The sequence below is a fragment of the Cydia fagiglandana genome, chromosome 6 (assembly GCF_963556715.1).
Source record: "Cydia fagiglandana chromosome 6, ilCydFagi1.1, whole genome shotgun sequence".
In the NCBI taxonomy this organism is placed as follows: domain Eukaryota; kingdom Metazoa; phylum Arthropoda; class Insecta; order Lepidoptera; family Tortricidae; genus Cydia; species Cydia fagiglandana.
The window spans coordinates 8,631,055-8,647,464 of NC_085937.1; the positions used below are offsets into that span (position 1 = coordinate 8,631,055).

Here is a 16,410-nt window from a genome sequence, read left to right on the forward strand (position 1 = left end):
CGAGATAAAGCGCGTCGTGGCGTAACGCGCTGGCACCCTTCCAACTGCATCCTGCCCGCAGTGAGATGTCGCTTCTTTCTCACTTTGTTTACAAACATTCCAATATTTATAAGTTAAGAGTATATTTTTGGCTTAACGTAAAAAACTACTTCTTACTTGATTCTTCACACATGAGTCATTTGGCATACTCGTACCTATAGGTAGTGAAAGATGCCAAGACTCAAACTTTGCGGCAAAACAAAACTATTAAAAATATTTATATAAAACTAAAATACGAAGTAAATACATACTTTTGAACCGATTTTAATATAATAATAATAGGAATGTGACAATATGACTACAACAAGTGTGAAAGGTGCCTAAGTATGTAAATACATTAAATAAACAAATTCACAATTGTAAAATACATATATACGCAATAGGCATTAAATACGAGCAAGTTTATAAAGTATGGGAAGTCGTGAGTGGGTTCTTGTTGTGTATGACGGATGGGTCGTCACGTCACGTGTCAGGCACGACCTCGTTTAGGGAAGAGGGATTTATGTCACGTTTGTACCTGATGTTTATAAGGAATGGAAAGATCCTTTTGATTTCCTTATTGAGACGAAAATGCGTGGAATAAAACTTTAGAGTTTGAAGTGCATAGCATCACAATTTTATTGCTATTTATTTTGAATACAAAACATGGATAAACTTTAAGAGTTACCTGCTCCGCTTCTCCGACTATTTTACAATTGTTCTATGAATTTACGCTTTAAGTTAGCTTTGTAGTTAATTAATTATGCACACAATGTAGGTATTAGTTCAATTTTATTTATTTATTTTATTTAATATATTTAATTCAGATAACAAGATCCATACAATAAATTAAACTAAAACTATTTCTTAAATAACTTAAATAACTAAATTAACACCTCTATTATGGTCCATGTGCATAGCGTTCCATTTGAGCACTATGGCTTGGAAGCCATCCACGCGAGCTTCGGCAAACATCCCCCACGCGCTGCAAAATCGAGGCAACCCCAACAACACCCTGAAACCGTTATTATACTGAATGCGTAAGGCATTGAGAGATCTCTGCGTACACCTGACCCACAGGCTGCACGTATAAAAATCAATGTTTTGATAGACATATTTGTTAATAAATGGCAAAATAATTCGACTTACTTACTCAAAGTACCTATATCGATTTGAAATCTCTCGGTATGATTAGGTACGGATTTGCCTCCCTCAGTCACAAAATTGTGCCACAAGACGTAAAGTTCGCGCCTTGATATTACAGTGGAGACAGAAACAGGTTCGCTGTATTAAAAAAAGAAAAGAAAAACGAGTAGGTAAATCGAGTGAAAATCTTGCGTGAATAATGCTACAATCTCAAGTAGTAGACGCATGCTCTCTACGCTCAGTTTATAAGTAAATATGGTTTATGTTGCCTCTAGACCGTTGCGCGACATAGACGTAGGTATGTTCTGCTCCGTTAGGAAGGCGGTTTCACATTGATTTTTTGGATCAAATCGTTCGATTTCTTTAATGATACCTTATTTGAAAAGAGACACATTTTGAAAGATACTACAAACTTGACGTAGGGAAAAGTGACAATGATTGTCTAAAAGTTAAGACATGTTGCAGCCTAAAAGCTAAGGCAAGTAATTTATAAATTCAACAACAATAAGTTCTTTGATAACTCACTAAGTTATAGTGTAAAAATTCCTTCACTATATTGCCGATATCATCGATTCAGCAATTACTATACCTACACTATCTATACCTGGACGCCCAGACATTTGTATTTAATACCTATTGTATGTTTGTTTCATACATCGAGATCTGTAATTTTTACAAATAGCGAGTCCAATTCTGCTCGATATGCATTTTCTTTGACGTCATGCAATAAAACTGTATTGGCCGACGTGCATTGCACAGAATTTCTCGAATTCGAGGAAAAGCGTCTAGCTGTCTTGTATGTACAAACGCGTCCTTATTCAAGTAAATAAATATTTAGGTAGTTATGTAAGATTGTGTAAACATTAGCATCTATCCATATCATTACATTTACATAGGCAGGTATGAAATGAAACGGAATAAGACACGGAATACGGATACCCTTCTTTTCTTTATTTGTGATAAAAATAATAAACCTACTCTTGTGTGCGTACCATCCATCATCATCATTGCACCTTGTCAATCAAAAAGGACGTACACGCTATACAGACGGCATACGTATACCACCCTCTCAGTTAGCACACAGTCGTAGCCAACACCTGGGAAATGGGTACGGATAATAAAGAGCTTTAGCACGTGACGCAGTAGGAACAAAGAAAAATTCACAGCGCTTCCAACCCCATTCGAGATGATACGTCAGGCTGTTTGCAAAGAAACAACATGCCAATATGCGGCGAATGAAAATGCTTTTTCATTCGTGTTGTGGCACGGAGAAATGGAAATACGTGTACAAGTAAAGAGTAAACACCTTAATCGTTTTGTTTGAGGAAGATATATGTTTATGTATGTTCTGATGTACCGGGTGAAGCCCGGTTGATGAACAGGAGCAAATATTTAAACGGATGACTGCTTAGATTTTCATTTATACATTTTATGGTTTAAAGTTAAATACCTAAAATCTACCACACTTTTTTATTATAAACTAAAACAAGCTTTTTGCAAATTTACCGAAGTATCAATGTACCTAGAATGACATACAATTAGAATTAGGTACATAAAAAAAACCCCGATTTTTTTTCTTTTAGGTAACTTACCTATTAAAATGGAACTGTTTATACGTATATTGCTATAGTCGCACCAATAAAAGTCTGCAGCGGATTTGATAGCCCACGCAGTGTAAGTGTTATTTGTACGTCATAATTTCATAGTAGTTTGACGTTTATAACTGACGTTTTGACACTTGCACTGCGTGGGCTATCAAAATCGCTGCAGACTTTTTACGGTCTGACTATATTAGGTATGAATGAGTTTGCAATTGTGTGTTGAAGAAATATTAAATAAAATAAAAAACATTGAACAAAAATTATTTATCATCAATCTCGATCTGCACGGCACGATGTAACCACACAAAGCCAACGTAAAAAATACCATCCTCTACAGGAAGCCGGAAATAAAGTGACCGCAGCGCCAAAATGAAAATGGGAAACGATATAAAAATAACGTTTCTGGTAACGGGCGTCCGATTCTGTTTTACAATTTGACTTGGTTTTAACCTTATTTTGATACGACCGTGAGCAACACGCAGTGTTAGCGGCCTACGCTGAAGTGCTGAAGAAATAGAATCGATAGTCGTCTCATAACGCATTTCGCTCGCAGTTATTTATAGATACGTGTAAGATGCCCGATAATAAGATCGTATCAAAATGAGACGAATATCGTATGAAATTGTTACAACAGAATCAGCCTCTTTGACACTTATTGTATATACATAATCACGCTGTAAATATACAAAACTGTCTTTAACTACGACAATATATTGAGTTACTTGATAGAAGACGGCACGTTTGCAGATCAGTTAACGTTCCTATTGAATATTCAAGTTATTGTACTTCACAAATTCGAAACATTTATGTCGTTGCATATTCAGGTTGCACGTATTCATGAATACCTATCGGTAAAATTTCAGTCCGTCGCATGACGTCACGGCCCGTGGCAACATCGCTTGACAAATGGACAAATATTTACCCGTTAATGACCGACACATTACCCAATTCACTTTATTGTCGTGCTCGCTTCATCTGTCAAATTATAAAATGTACAATCGCGAATATTTCATTATGAAATTGAATTATTTTTCAATTGTTGGCCAGTGAATCCAGTGATATAAATATTGTTTTGCAAAGCTAATTGAATGAAAATACGTCAGATCAGAATATCACTTTGCAAGCCACTTAAACATACCTCTACCAAAAGCAGAATGTGTATTTTATGGCGATGTTTTAGCAGAATGAAAGAGAACATTCGATAAAATTAGGTTTTTATCATCATTTTTAATTTAAAGGTTTATTAAAAACTAAGAAAATTAATTTAGCGAAGTTGTTTGGATATTATAATCTTATAATATTTTAAACTTTCGCGTTTTGAATACATATTAACTCACATTATTATTTAATAATTAACATTATGTGTGGTGGGTGGTTTGAAAATGTGATGTCTACCCCAAACTTTTCCATACACTTTTCGTCGGGTAGATGCACAAATTTCTGTTTTGACATTTTGCTGGGACATCAGTCAGCCGCGACCACGACCAGTGAAACCTGTGTCGAAACGTCGGTAAATCAAGGTAATTGAATATAATTCATTATAATCTTACTGTGTAGAGGCAAAATTCTATATTAAGTTTAATATGTGTAGATAAAAAGTAAATCCGACTCTTATCCTGTTACGAATAAGAAAACCATCTAATCAACGTTTAATGTAGGTATTTGGTTTCAGGGAAATTCTGAAGAATGTAAGTATTTTTTCTAATATTTCATTTCAATAGGCGTTAAACAAAATATCTATATATATTACTAAGGAACGAAATAAAATAAATATTGACCTGGACTACAGTGTCGTAAGTATTAAACCGAATGGAAACCCACATAGGACGTGTTTATTTGTGTCTATAAAACGCTCATAAAGTTCATAAACCGAGTGGTGCAGTAATTCAGGCTGTAAATAAGTGGGAGCCAGAGAGTCTAGCCATAACCGTGGCGGTTGGCTTTTCTAGGGTACGAGTAGACAAAGTTCTCAGAATTTCGTGTTAAGCTAAACATCAGTATCTTACACATTTACGATGTTTGTACAGACTGATTAGGTGTCAAGAGTTTTAGGCAAGCAATAAAGGAATATTATCAATAATGTTCACATTCCTTTAACATTTTTGCTAGAAGGAAATTGAGCTATTTTATCATCACCTAAGCTACTTATTTCGGCGCTTTAACGTTATTCTTTGCCGACCGTAGGGTCGGTCGTGGGTGTAGACCCATGCCGGAAAAGAAGTTAAAGGGACGATTCAAAAAAGAGATAGCAATTTGCGAAACTTCCAGCTACAACAGTTCCGAAGATTTACGCTAAGCCTCAGGCGTAGGCGGCACCGATGCTTTATTAGATTATATTGCTTTTCAAATTAAATTCCGTCAGCAAAAAGTTACACGAATTGAAATTAATAGGAACATTGTTTATCACAAATATCACAATGCTATAAAATTGAAGTATTTTATTAGATAGGTACCACCATTATTACCGAAACACTGAGCGCCTTCTTCATAAAACTTTACAAGCATCAATTAGATAATTTATGTTTTTTCTCTTTCTTATAAATACAATAAATCAAAATTACAGATAAAGACAAACGTTTTAGAGGTTATTCATAACACTCAATTAGTCAGCACAATCTTTTCTTTAGCGTTAAAACATACTACTTTTTAGGGTTCCGTACCCAAAGGGTAAAACGGGACCCTATTACTAAGACTTCGCTGTCCGTCCGTCCGTCTGTCACCGAGCTGTATCTCACGAACCGTGATAGCTAGACAGTTGAAATTTTCACAGACGATGTATTTCTGTTGCCGCTATAACAACAAATACTAAAAACAGAATAAAATAAAGATTTAAATGGGGTTCCCATACAACAAACGTGATTTTTGACCAAAGTTAAGCAACGTCGGGAGTGGTCAGTACTTGGATGGGTGACCGTTTTTTTTTTTGCTTTTTTTGTTTTTTTTTTGCATTATGGTACGGAACCCTTCGTGCGCGAGTCCGACTCGCACTTGCCCGGTTTTTTTTATAACCTGAAAATACAGTAATTATTGGAAACAGTCGCCGAATTGTGGCAGAGATAGCGTTACAATTATAACTAACAGGTATCATGAAAATTCATGATTGTGGTTAATAGAAAGTAAACCTAAACCAATTACTTAAAGTATAATTTGTTTCTGTGAATTTCATCATAAAATAACGATATTTTAGCCACAAAAGTTTGTGCAAAACGACAATAGACTGAGAAAATTGAGGTAAAAGAACGCCGCATAAAAAATAATGATCCACCCTCTGCTCGCCAGAGAAGGGTGAATACCGAATAAATTGTTTGCCTCTTTCAATTTTACACAACGAAGCCACAACAACACTGCTTCATACATACTCGAGTTTGTAATTTTTACTGAGACTTTATGTCACACAGGTAATATTTTTTCCTACATGAAATGAGATATGAGAATATTAGATAAATCCACAATGTTGAGATAATTTGAGACCATAAGTAATGTAATACTTACTTATTTCAATTTTCCTACTGTGAAACACCAATTGGAGCATTCCATAAAATTGTCTACCATTTGTCCCGTACAAACGCGATTTTCTGAAGATTTGCAGATACAAGAGTTTCCTTTTCTATGACAAATGGTTAAAATTATGCGCAGAAAAAGAATTGGCTACTTTAAATGCCGAAAAAAAGTCGCAACACAGGAAATAAAATGCGTTTGTACGGGACAGCCCGTGGAATGCTCCAATTCCAAGGTATCTTTGAATTTTGAGAACAGGTGAGTAGATATTTATACTTTTTTTTGAAGCGCAATTGAATTGAACCTCTGTGAACTGACCACGACAAAACTGACCAAGTCACACCTCGTTTGCTATTGACTTTGAAAAAATATATCTATATTTTTTACAGTCCTCGTCTCAAGCCTAGTTAATGCTTCTATTGATTGAAGTAAGTATATTCCATTTCTTATAATTCATCAAACCCAAATGATAGATGAAAGCCGTGTTTTATAAAACTATTCCGTCACGCGACCTAAAAGCGTGCCGCGGCATTTACGTGTATTAATTCAAAGCCTTAGATGTAGATTTAAGCTTTGATTATGAAAATAAAAAGCCAACTATTAACTAGTCGAAATAGGAAAAATTAACAATAAATTAGGCAAAATTTTGAAATATTTAGCTATCCATACGTTCATACATAATGACAGACGCAATGCGGTTCTGTGATGATCAGAGTTCGGACAATTTATCGCAAAAATAAATATTGTATGGAACATGATACAATTTTTTTAACAATTTTGAACTGCAGTTATTGAGTATAATCTGGAAATTTTAAAGATACTGTGAACATAATATGAGTTTAATAAATCTTGTCCTACTTTGAGATATACATGATATTTGATGGTTTTGCGATGATTTGTCCGATCACTGGTGATGATAGACATGTATGTCCACTATTCTGTCTGTTTAGTGTACATTCCAAATACAACATTTAGTTAAGTTTCGTCATTTAAAACCCGGGCATGAGTTGAACGGTACAAAGTTCAGTCAAGTCTCATTACAGGCCATCAATAACCCGGCATCGGCTGGAAGCTCCGTCGACGTCCATGAGCATGTTTGCGGCTTTACTTTACGGCCAGATCCTTGTATCGCATTTTACCGCTGTAACGTTGTAATAACCCTCTTTAGGGTTCCATGCAATGGGGTACCAACGGTACTAGTGCTGAGCATTCGATGCTCGTCTTGTGTCGTCGGGCTGAACTGAAGAACCGTAGGGATTAGGTGGGGTAGGGTAAATACTATTGAAAATAGAGCTTTATTTACTATGTATATTTGTTTTGGCAAGCGATTTGTAGGTGCAAGCCATCTTCACGGAGTGGAAATTATCATGTTAGCTTGAAATCTTACATAAGTATATGTATAGATAAAGTATGTGTAATAAAGATTGTGTAGTAAATAAAAATAAATTTAACTACAAAACAAATGAAATATTATATTGTCGTACTTTATAAAAATGAATCGGGACATAGAATAGGTAGATTCTGATCCTGTGATACAGAAAACATCACAACCCTCCATGAGAACGAACTTGGCCATGTTTAAAAAAATATATGGATAGAATAGGGTGGCAGTACGGCAGTGCCATCGTTATCTACCGAGCTTCTTTTCAGCCATTTTGTGATAAATTACTGTGCTGAGGAATATCGATGTTTAACATATTGGAGAGCGTCCTTTCTTTAGAACTGTGCTAAGTACGGCTAAGTTGCTTTTTGGGTCACCTTAAAATCAATGTTTATTTGAAACCATATACCATATATTATGTAGTAAATAAATACGACAGCTTAGGCAATAATGCAAAAAAATTATTTGGTGAAAAGCTATGTTTTGATATAAATTCAATATATATATTAAAAAGGGGTCATTTTAAGTCTAAAAACGTTCGATATATTTCACTCCGTACCGAGGAGTGTCATCAGGAGCTTGTGGTGGCGGACTCAACTTAAAATACTTACGTGACTCGATTTAATATAATATATGTGATATGATATGTCTGTGTCTCACGGAAATTTTATTGTTGAAATTCAATGGAATTGGGTATCCACAACGAAACCTCACGATCACTACAGGGGATCATAAAATATATGTAAGTAATAAGTATTACTTGCGTTTAATCATCCATAGTCAATAATACAAGATAAAATGTTCAATTACTCAAAAATGATTAGATTACTCAGAGCTTTTGAATTCGGTCCATTTACTTTGTAAAGCTATCGATTTTTTCCAAAGCAATCTGAACCATTCTTTCTTACGTCCCTTCTATCAAGAGATACTGTAACAATAGGAGATTATTTCTAAAAATAGAGTCCCGAGGAAAACACAATGTAGGTACTCAGCAATAACAAAATATTATTGGAGCCAAATTCGTGGTGGTTTGGCTCATTAATCAACCTGAATTGCCCAAGATAGGCACTTTAAGGGGATTCGCTGAAAACTATCCCTACTCTTCCTCTTTACCTGTTAATATTTCGACGTACGTAAACACATTTAGAACTTTACCTATTATATTACCTGCTTGTGACATATTTATCCTTATAAGTCACGTAAAAGGGTAATTTGCAATACATCAGAATTCGTTAGGATTGTTAGTGTTATTTTTTATTAATATTTTTATTTATTGCGGCTACGGTCTATATTTGTAAAGTTAAATGTCACTGCCAGAGTTTGCCAACAAGTTTCCTTTGAAGTTAATAATGACCACACATCGTTAACCTCATAGCATATAGGTAGCACTAAACAGTAGGTCGACGAGTAGCAGTAAAGGTCTATATATATTTTGTAATTGAAATTAAAACCAAATTGAAAGTTTAAATCGCAAATGTTACTTTCATTACTAATGAAACATTTAAAAGATAACTTTTTTTTATTGACTCACGTAATGGGATCTACTGTCTTTAATAATCTACCACAAAACACAATTGAAGTACCAAGATTACTTATACCACAAAATGAAGTCTGAACAGATGTAAAAAATGTGTACAAAAATATAAATAATTCATAAGAGAGTAAATGAGATGTCTTTGTGGCCGAACGCATTTATTTATATTTCCTTCTCTTCAAAGACTTTTTAAATGATTATACTGTCGGTAAATAATCTTGTTAAAAAGATTACAGCTTCAAAATGGCTTCAAAGATGTCTGTACGAGTACTAGTGCAAATTAGAAGATGCCAGTATCGGACACACAGACACTTTTCAAAACAGACAAGTCATTCGAATAACCAAAATAAGATCAAAGCAACGGTAGCATTTACACTTCAAACGTGAACGTAGGTAATTAATCGGACCACAAAGGGTTTGGGATGAGGATACCTATAAACGTATGCGAAAAGTTTTTATGGCGCATTAAATCCAACTCACCAATGATTTATTTTGTAGTCACAGACCGACTATAACATTTCATTTGAATCTGTCTATTTATTTAAGTCGTTTGTCTACAGAGCTATTCCAATATCCCAAATTACTAACTTGACCTAACAAATGTCTGTATTCATAAATTACGTCTGTCTAAATACAAACATTTAAATAACTTTACACAAAACGAAGTGGCTGTATTTGAATTTTGAAACTACATATGTATTTAATTAAAATGTTAGTTTGACGACTGATTTATTGAACATTTTTATTTTCTAAGAAAATTTTACGAAACCTTTTCCTGGATATAATAACATAAATTGGAACAAAAACCCTTTTATGTAATTTGGGGCTCAATTTGCTATCACAATCTTCCCCTTTTATTCTGGCAATATCGCTGGCCGCAGTCATTACGAGGAAATTATACCGCAACATGCCGTAGAACAATACCCCTAACGAGTCGAATATTGTCTCTGTGCAAAGCTGTAGAATTTTCTTGAAGGTTTGTGAAGACAGAGGGTAGGTCACGTTCTTGTGGCCACCGATGTAGGGTTACCAGGCGTGAGGATTTTTAGAGTGAAATTTCAGTTACCAAAAGTGCATTAATGCCCCTGTAGGTTTACCTGTACCCAAATTGTGAGCTAAATTTCTTTAAGCCCCGTTAAGACAGATGGCGAAAATCTGGTTATTTTCTAGATATAAATATTCAGCACTTAAAAAAAACAAATGTAATATGTTAAGACACTGTTAAAAGCAACTTCAGATTTCGTCAAATGTCGAAACCACCAGAGACAATACGAAAAATAACCATGTATTGACAAGGCCCCTTTTTCCCATAGCTCGACTGGTGTCTAGAATTTTGGTTAAGAATAGCATAGCCAAAATCAAAATGATAACGGTTAATATGAAAGTTAAAATGTGTCAAGACGACACATGCAAACGAATAGAAACGATTGTCACTGGGGTAAAAATATTAGAAATAGGTTTCTGGTCACCCTACACGGACGTGCTTGTTAAATAGGTGATGCTGCATGGCCTTGGCCCACTATGACTACTGTCCGTTGGAGTGCACAGAATTATGCCCTAGGCAAACGTAACATGGTAGCGCTAGTATTGATTGCACTTCGTACTCGAGTATTCAAACAGCAATATTTAAAGACCTGTCTGTATAATATGTACAAGTAATACAACAATACGGTAAAACGGGGTGAGTAGGTTTCGCGGGGAGAGGTGGGTTATGAATGGGGAGAGAAGGTTTGAGAGGGGGGTGAGAAGGGTTTTTAAGGCTACTGCTACAAAAATAATGTATTCCAATTTAAAATGGGGCTGTAGTAATACGCATAATAAAAAAAATCGATCCAACAATCTTCCAAAATCACCTTTGTATGAAAAACCCTCTCACCCCAAATACGAGGCACTACGGGGTGAGGCGGGTTTTCCTCTTTATCTTCAAAGTTATGAAATGGAACTACCCAAAATAAAATACAAACTAAAATACAAACGTCCGAACCACTTATTATATACACCATTCAGTTTTCACATGTAAAAATAAAATTTTATCGAGGTTTGAAAGTCAAATTTCAGTCGACTCACCCCATTTTACGGTACAACGTGAAGTTCTACGAGTATAATTATTAGAATTTGAATGTACTTAATCAAATTATTTCAGTATATTTTATGATCTCAAGTAGATACAGATTTGCTGAAGTACAAATGATCTGCGCAGTGCATACCTACGCTCTTATTCCGTCAACAAAAATAAAGGTGTGATTAGATCATTTTGAACCCCGACTGGCTAAATTACTTCTGCAGTATCCCTATCCCTGAAAGGGGAGGAAGACCCGTGAAGGGGGAGGCCTATGTTCAGCAGTGGGCGTCATATGGCTGAGATGATGATGATGATCCTTATCCCTATCTCTACCCTAAAAGGGTTATTAACAAATAGGTGAATGCAACTCTAAGAATAGAGACACTATAGTTCCAATGTTGTTCCTTTTAACAACTATAAGTGTAAAGCGGTACAATTATGTACCGTTTTAAAAATAATGATCACAAGGGAAAAAAACATTACTTAGGTATTCAATAATTACGCGACCAAACTCAATAACTAAGTATCCTTGATAAAGTCAGAAAACATATTATTAAATACAATGAAATTTAATAAACACCTACAATGATGTCGCTGTCAGCCAGAATCAATAATATTCACTACTGTTTCGTACTCATGGGTCCATGTACGCCCACTCCGAAGGTACTTCACTGAAGAGGGCTCTTCTCAGGAAAGCCTCGACGTGCAATATTATGTTGCTTAAAGGTGATTTATATACGCTTTCACTTCAGTCAAATTTCTATGAAGCACCTCAATGTAGTAAGCTCTATTACTTATGACGAGTACCCACATCGAAATGATGTGGGTACTCGTCATAAGTAATAGATTTAAAAATTTAAGAATTTAATTGTGATTTTTTTTTACTGAAGGTACCTAGTAGGTTAACCTTAAAGCATGTAGGTATCAAGATAAATCTTGCACATAACGTCGATACAGAGGCGTTTTCCCGAATGGATTAAGAACAATTAGGACGAGGAAGCATTTCATGGTTTATTACACAACAGTCCTAACTAATCGCCGTCTGCGAGACAGATCGCCTTCGTACGTTTCTGCCCGTGTATTCATAGGTATTGCTTAGTCGACTAGTCGAAAATTTCGGTAAACCAGAGTCTGTGAGCTTTGAGATCACAACTATGCGTGAGAGCCCTTTTATACTGGTCCGATAGCGTCTTTGTAGCTGTGGTTTGAATAACACCATCAATTACTTCCATCGCTTAATGATCCGACCAAAATAAGTGTGACCCTTAAACTTATACCAACTATGCGTAAGCGCAGATCATTTTTAACACTGGTTGTGCATGCATGGCGATAGGAATGTTAGTAACAGCTCTGCTTTATTTACAGGTCTGCAAATCCCTCGGTAACGCGGGGCCGGCCGTCACTGAGGTGTCTTTGAAGGGTGCGTGGGACTGCGAGATTAGATTTGTAGCTTTATTTCTCGTATATCACTGTCATTGTTGTTTTGGTCATGTGGTGCTGCATGATGTTACTACATTTAGTATTACTCAATATTTACGATTCAAATGTTTTAGGTCGTTGGGTACGTATAAAATAAACAATATTTAAGTAGGTACATACAAACTTCATTAATATAGGTAATCGCCACGCCTTACGAGTAGGTAACTATCCAAAGATTAGTAATGTATAGAGAAGACAATTCGTCCTGAAAGTTGAAATAATACTAAAACCAAAACAAAAATTGGATTAAGACTCTAAATCAAGAAACCGGAAGTCTTTTTATACCGCTTCGTGTTAGCAGACAAAAAGTAGCATTTTGTCTCCTGAAAATCGTAGGTATTTGCCTGAAAATAAATGAATATTAACATTATATTTTTAAAACTTTTCTGATAATGCATGGATATTTTTTATTATTTATTTCATAAATCGACACGTTATTACATACACGACACATTATAATCTAGTTAAGTAGCAGACTTTAGTTTGCGTACGATTGCGTACCTATAAATTAGTACGATGTTCATAAAAATGTGCAGTTCGTAACCTACGTAAGCGTAAGCTCAATCCTATGGTACTTTGCTCAACGACATGGTGTAACGGAACGCATTTATCGGCTACTTGATGACATTTCCTACCGTCCACCAGTCCCTATTTGGTTATGACAAGCTACATTTTTGTTTGATCAACACGTGAGAATTGTGAAAGTTTTTATTTATCAGTACAACTAGTTTTACCGGTTATAGTAAACATTACTGCATTTAATGCGCCGTCATTTACTATTTATTCAAATTTAAGATTAACATTTCAACTTCATATGATTTAATCGTTTAGATGACAGGTGCGACATTTGTTGCCTAGTTGTTAATTCAAATTTGACCACGGTTATGGCAGTTACAACACATTGGAATCGTAGGTTCCATTATAATGTTAAATTTGTAGTACATTACCGGCGATATTAATCTGACATATTATACACGTATTCACTGTACAAGTTTGCCAAAATTCTTATTTTCGGTTAGTTAAGTTAGACTAGCCGTACGCGTCAAATGGTCGATTAAATACGTCGAACTTCCGTGAACAAAATAGCCTGAAATATTAACGCCACGCCACGTATTCTCAGTTATGCTTCTTCTCACCAAGCACTAACCCCAACCTTCTATGCCTACAAATCCAGATCCCCATGGTATAATCACCTGCCTCTCAACCTATAGCTACGCTTCATTCAATGGAGTTAAAAGTGGATCGTTGTAGCAATTAGTCGGGTAGCGTCGCGGCCCCAGCATTGCCGCTCTCAACAATAACTTGTCACCCATCTAAATGCAAATACAGCCCGCGCCCCTTGATCTGCGTCATCTCATCCCTCATTTGTCGACTTGCGGAATAATTTGCTTGTACAATTGCTGAATCGCGGTTTGAGATAGCGAAAATGTATACTTGAAAGCGAGTGATTTAAAGGATATCATAAGCGATCATGTAATTCATCCTATATTCTATATTCGATAAATGCTATTATTAATATATCTACAAAAAAAAATGGCAAGTTACCTACATACCTCATATCTTTAGTACAGTTTAAATCGATAAACGAATTACACAGTAACTCAGTTTTATGAAAAATGTTAATCGCAACCCCTAATCGCAATCCCTAAAATTCAAACGCTACACATAGGTACCTAATACCACGTGGTTAACGTTTCCGTTTTACCGCAACTATCTTTTTGCATCGCTATTAGTCAAAGTAACGAACAAACATTCTACATTAATTAACACAATTTTATGCGCAGATGCTAAAATGTAATGAAACTAAAAAGTTAAATAGTCTGCCCAATTACGTGCTCTCTCTCTAAGACCTGCTCGAAGTTAAGCCAATGATGGCCAAATTTGGTAATTTAGTCAGTTTGGCTACAGCGCCAAACTCGCTGAAGCGATTGTGGGTAGCTTCATTAATTTTGTATAAGCAGAGCTTGCCGTTTGCATGTCAGCACTGGAATACGTTGTTACTGGGTTATGATAATACATTTAATGTAACTTATTATAATATGCTAATTTAAAAACTGGTAAACTATGTAAAACTCCAATAAGGTCATCATAAATTACAATATCAATAACATTGCATTGAAAATATTGGGCCAAAAATAGAGAATTTTCCATTTCTACAAAGGGTTTATGGTTAACGTAATAATTTCCCAAAAATCACCCCTCTATAAGGCCTAAATCTGAAATTGCCAAATATTCTTCAAGAACAGCCGTTTTGAACAAAATCGATTGGGTCCGTAACGAGTTTCCACATCGTAGAGGGCGGATGAATAAGATTAGGAGAGATAAGGAGCTATTGCGATCGACCACTAGGCCTTTTGTTGGGAGAAAATGTAAATCGGTCGAACACTCGCGGGATGAAGCAGGTCCCGCATAAATCCTGTTAGTGACATAGCAATTTAACTTCAGCCAATGCTGACCTGTTACGTGCTACGAAATTTATCTGTTATCAAGCTGCGGTACCTACGCTGCGGTTTCCAACCACACGGCAGAGGCACAAAACTGGCAATTGATTCATGACAGATAAAATAGATGTCTTTTCTATTCAAAGTTCAACAATACCATACAAATGCACAAACCATAAGCATCTTTGGTTGAAATACTAGTCATAAAGTATTATTATGCCACGGAAAATACGACGCTATAATATACAAATATTTATTCATGGGTCAAAATTCCTTGATAGTAATCTATGTGACCGTATACCATCGTGGATTACAAACGAATCGATAAAACTGTCCACGATGACTTTGGTAGGTACGACGTTATTGTTGTTAAGGCAGTTGTCAGCATCATGAGGGAAAGACGCCGTGTATTTTTATTCAAACGAGAAAGCCTTTTGTAATCATATCAGTCGTTGCTTTCAGCTAAAAGAAATGTAAACTTGACAGAATAGATGAATGTTTAATAGAGTTTATAGTGTAGGGAATATTATGATCGTGACCAATTGTAATAAGTAAAAGTGGCCCCCCAATGCGCGGCAACGACTCAGCGGGACGCAGCACTAGTACGCACGGGTTAAAATCTCACTATAGGGAATGTGATTAATCATGATTATACAAAACTGTTGCTCCATTTCTTTAATTTGAACTATAGGTACATACTGTACTAAACTGTCTACAGCACATAAATCAATAGGTTAGATAAACATGACATTCCTTTTTTAGATTCCGAAACCTACATTTCTTACGAATGTATTCTCAAAATGTTCCCAGGCTTTTTCATCAGCGGGATTGATACGTTAGTGGTCGTCGACAAGAGGTCACAGACAAAGAGGAAGTACAAGATGTGATGCGAGTGATGCACACGGAGGCTTTTACCGTAACTACAGTTTATTTTTAGATGAGAAATGCCACAAAGCAAACTTCGCTTGTAAAGGAACTGTTTAAATATTTCACCTGACATGACAGATATAGTTTCTATCGCGGTACAGTTATAGAAGGATGTGGAAGTTTAGAATTGTAGTTGTTTTATTAGGAAAACCAATTCAGGTATAAATAGAATGTATTAATTTATTGTAGGGATAACTGAAAGTTCCTTCTTCTTATTAGTGCATTAAGCTCCTGAGTCCCAGCGGCCTTATAAAGTACGAATAAAAAAAAAACTAAACAAGGTCCCAAATTCAAAAACAAAACTATATCTAGTCTCCCGGATG

General features: G+C 35.6%; 1 protein-coding gene and 1 long non-coding RNA gene across 2 annotated transcripts in view; both read right to left on the reverse strand.

Annotated features, from left to right (window-relative positions):
* Positions 1–16,410, reverse strand: part of LOC134665109 (uncharacterized) — a 347,418-nt gene that overhangs the window by 227,869 nt on the left and 103,139 nt on the right. The gene's annotated exons all lie outside the window — the stretch shown is intronic.
* Positions 1–16,410, reverse strand: part of LOC134665103 (transmembrane protein 132E) — a 117,455-nt gene that overhangs the window by 43,795 nt on the left and 57,250 nt on the right. The gene's annotated exons all lie outside the window — the stretch shown is intronic.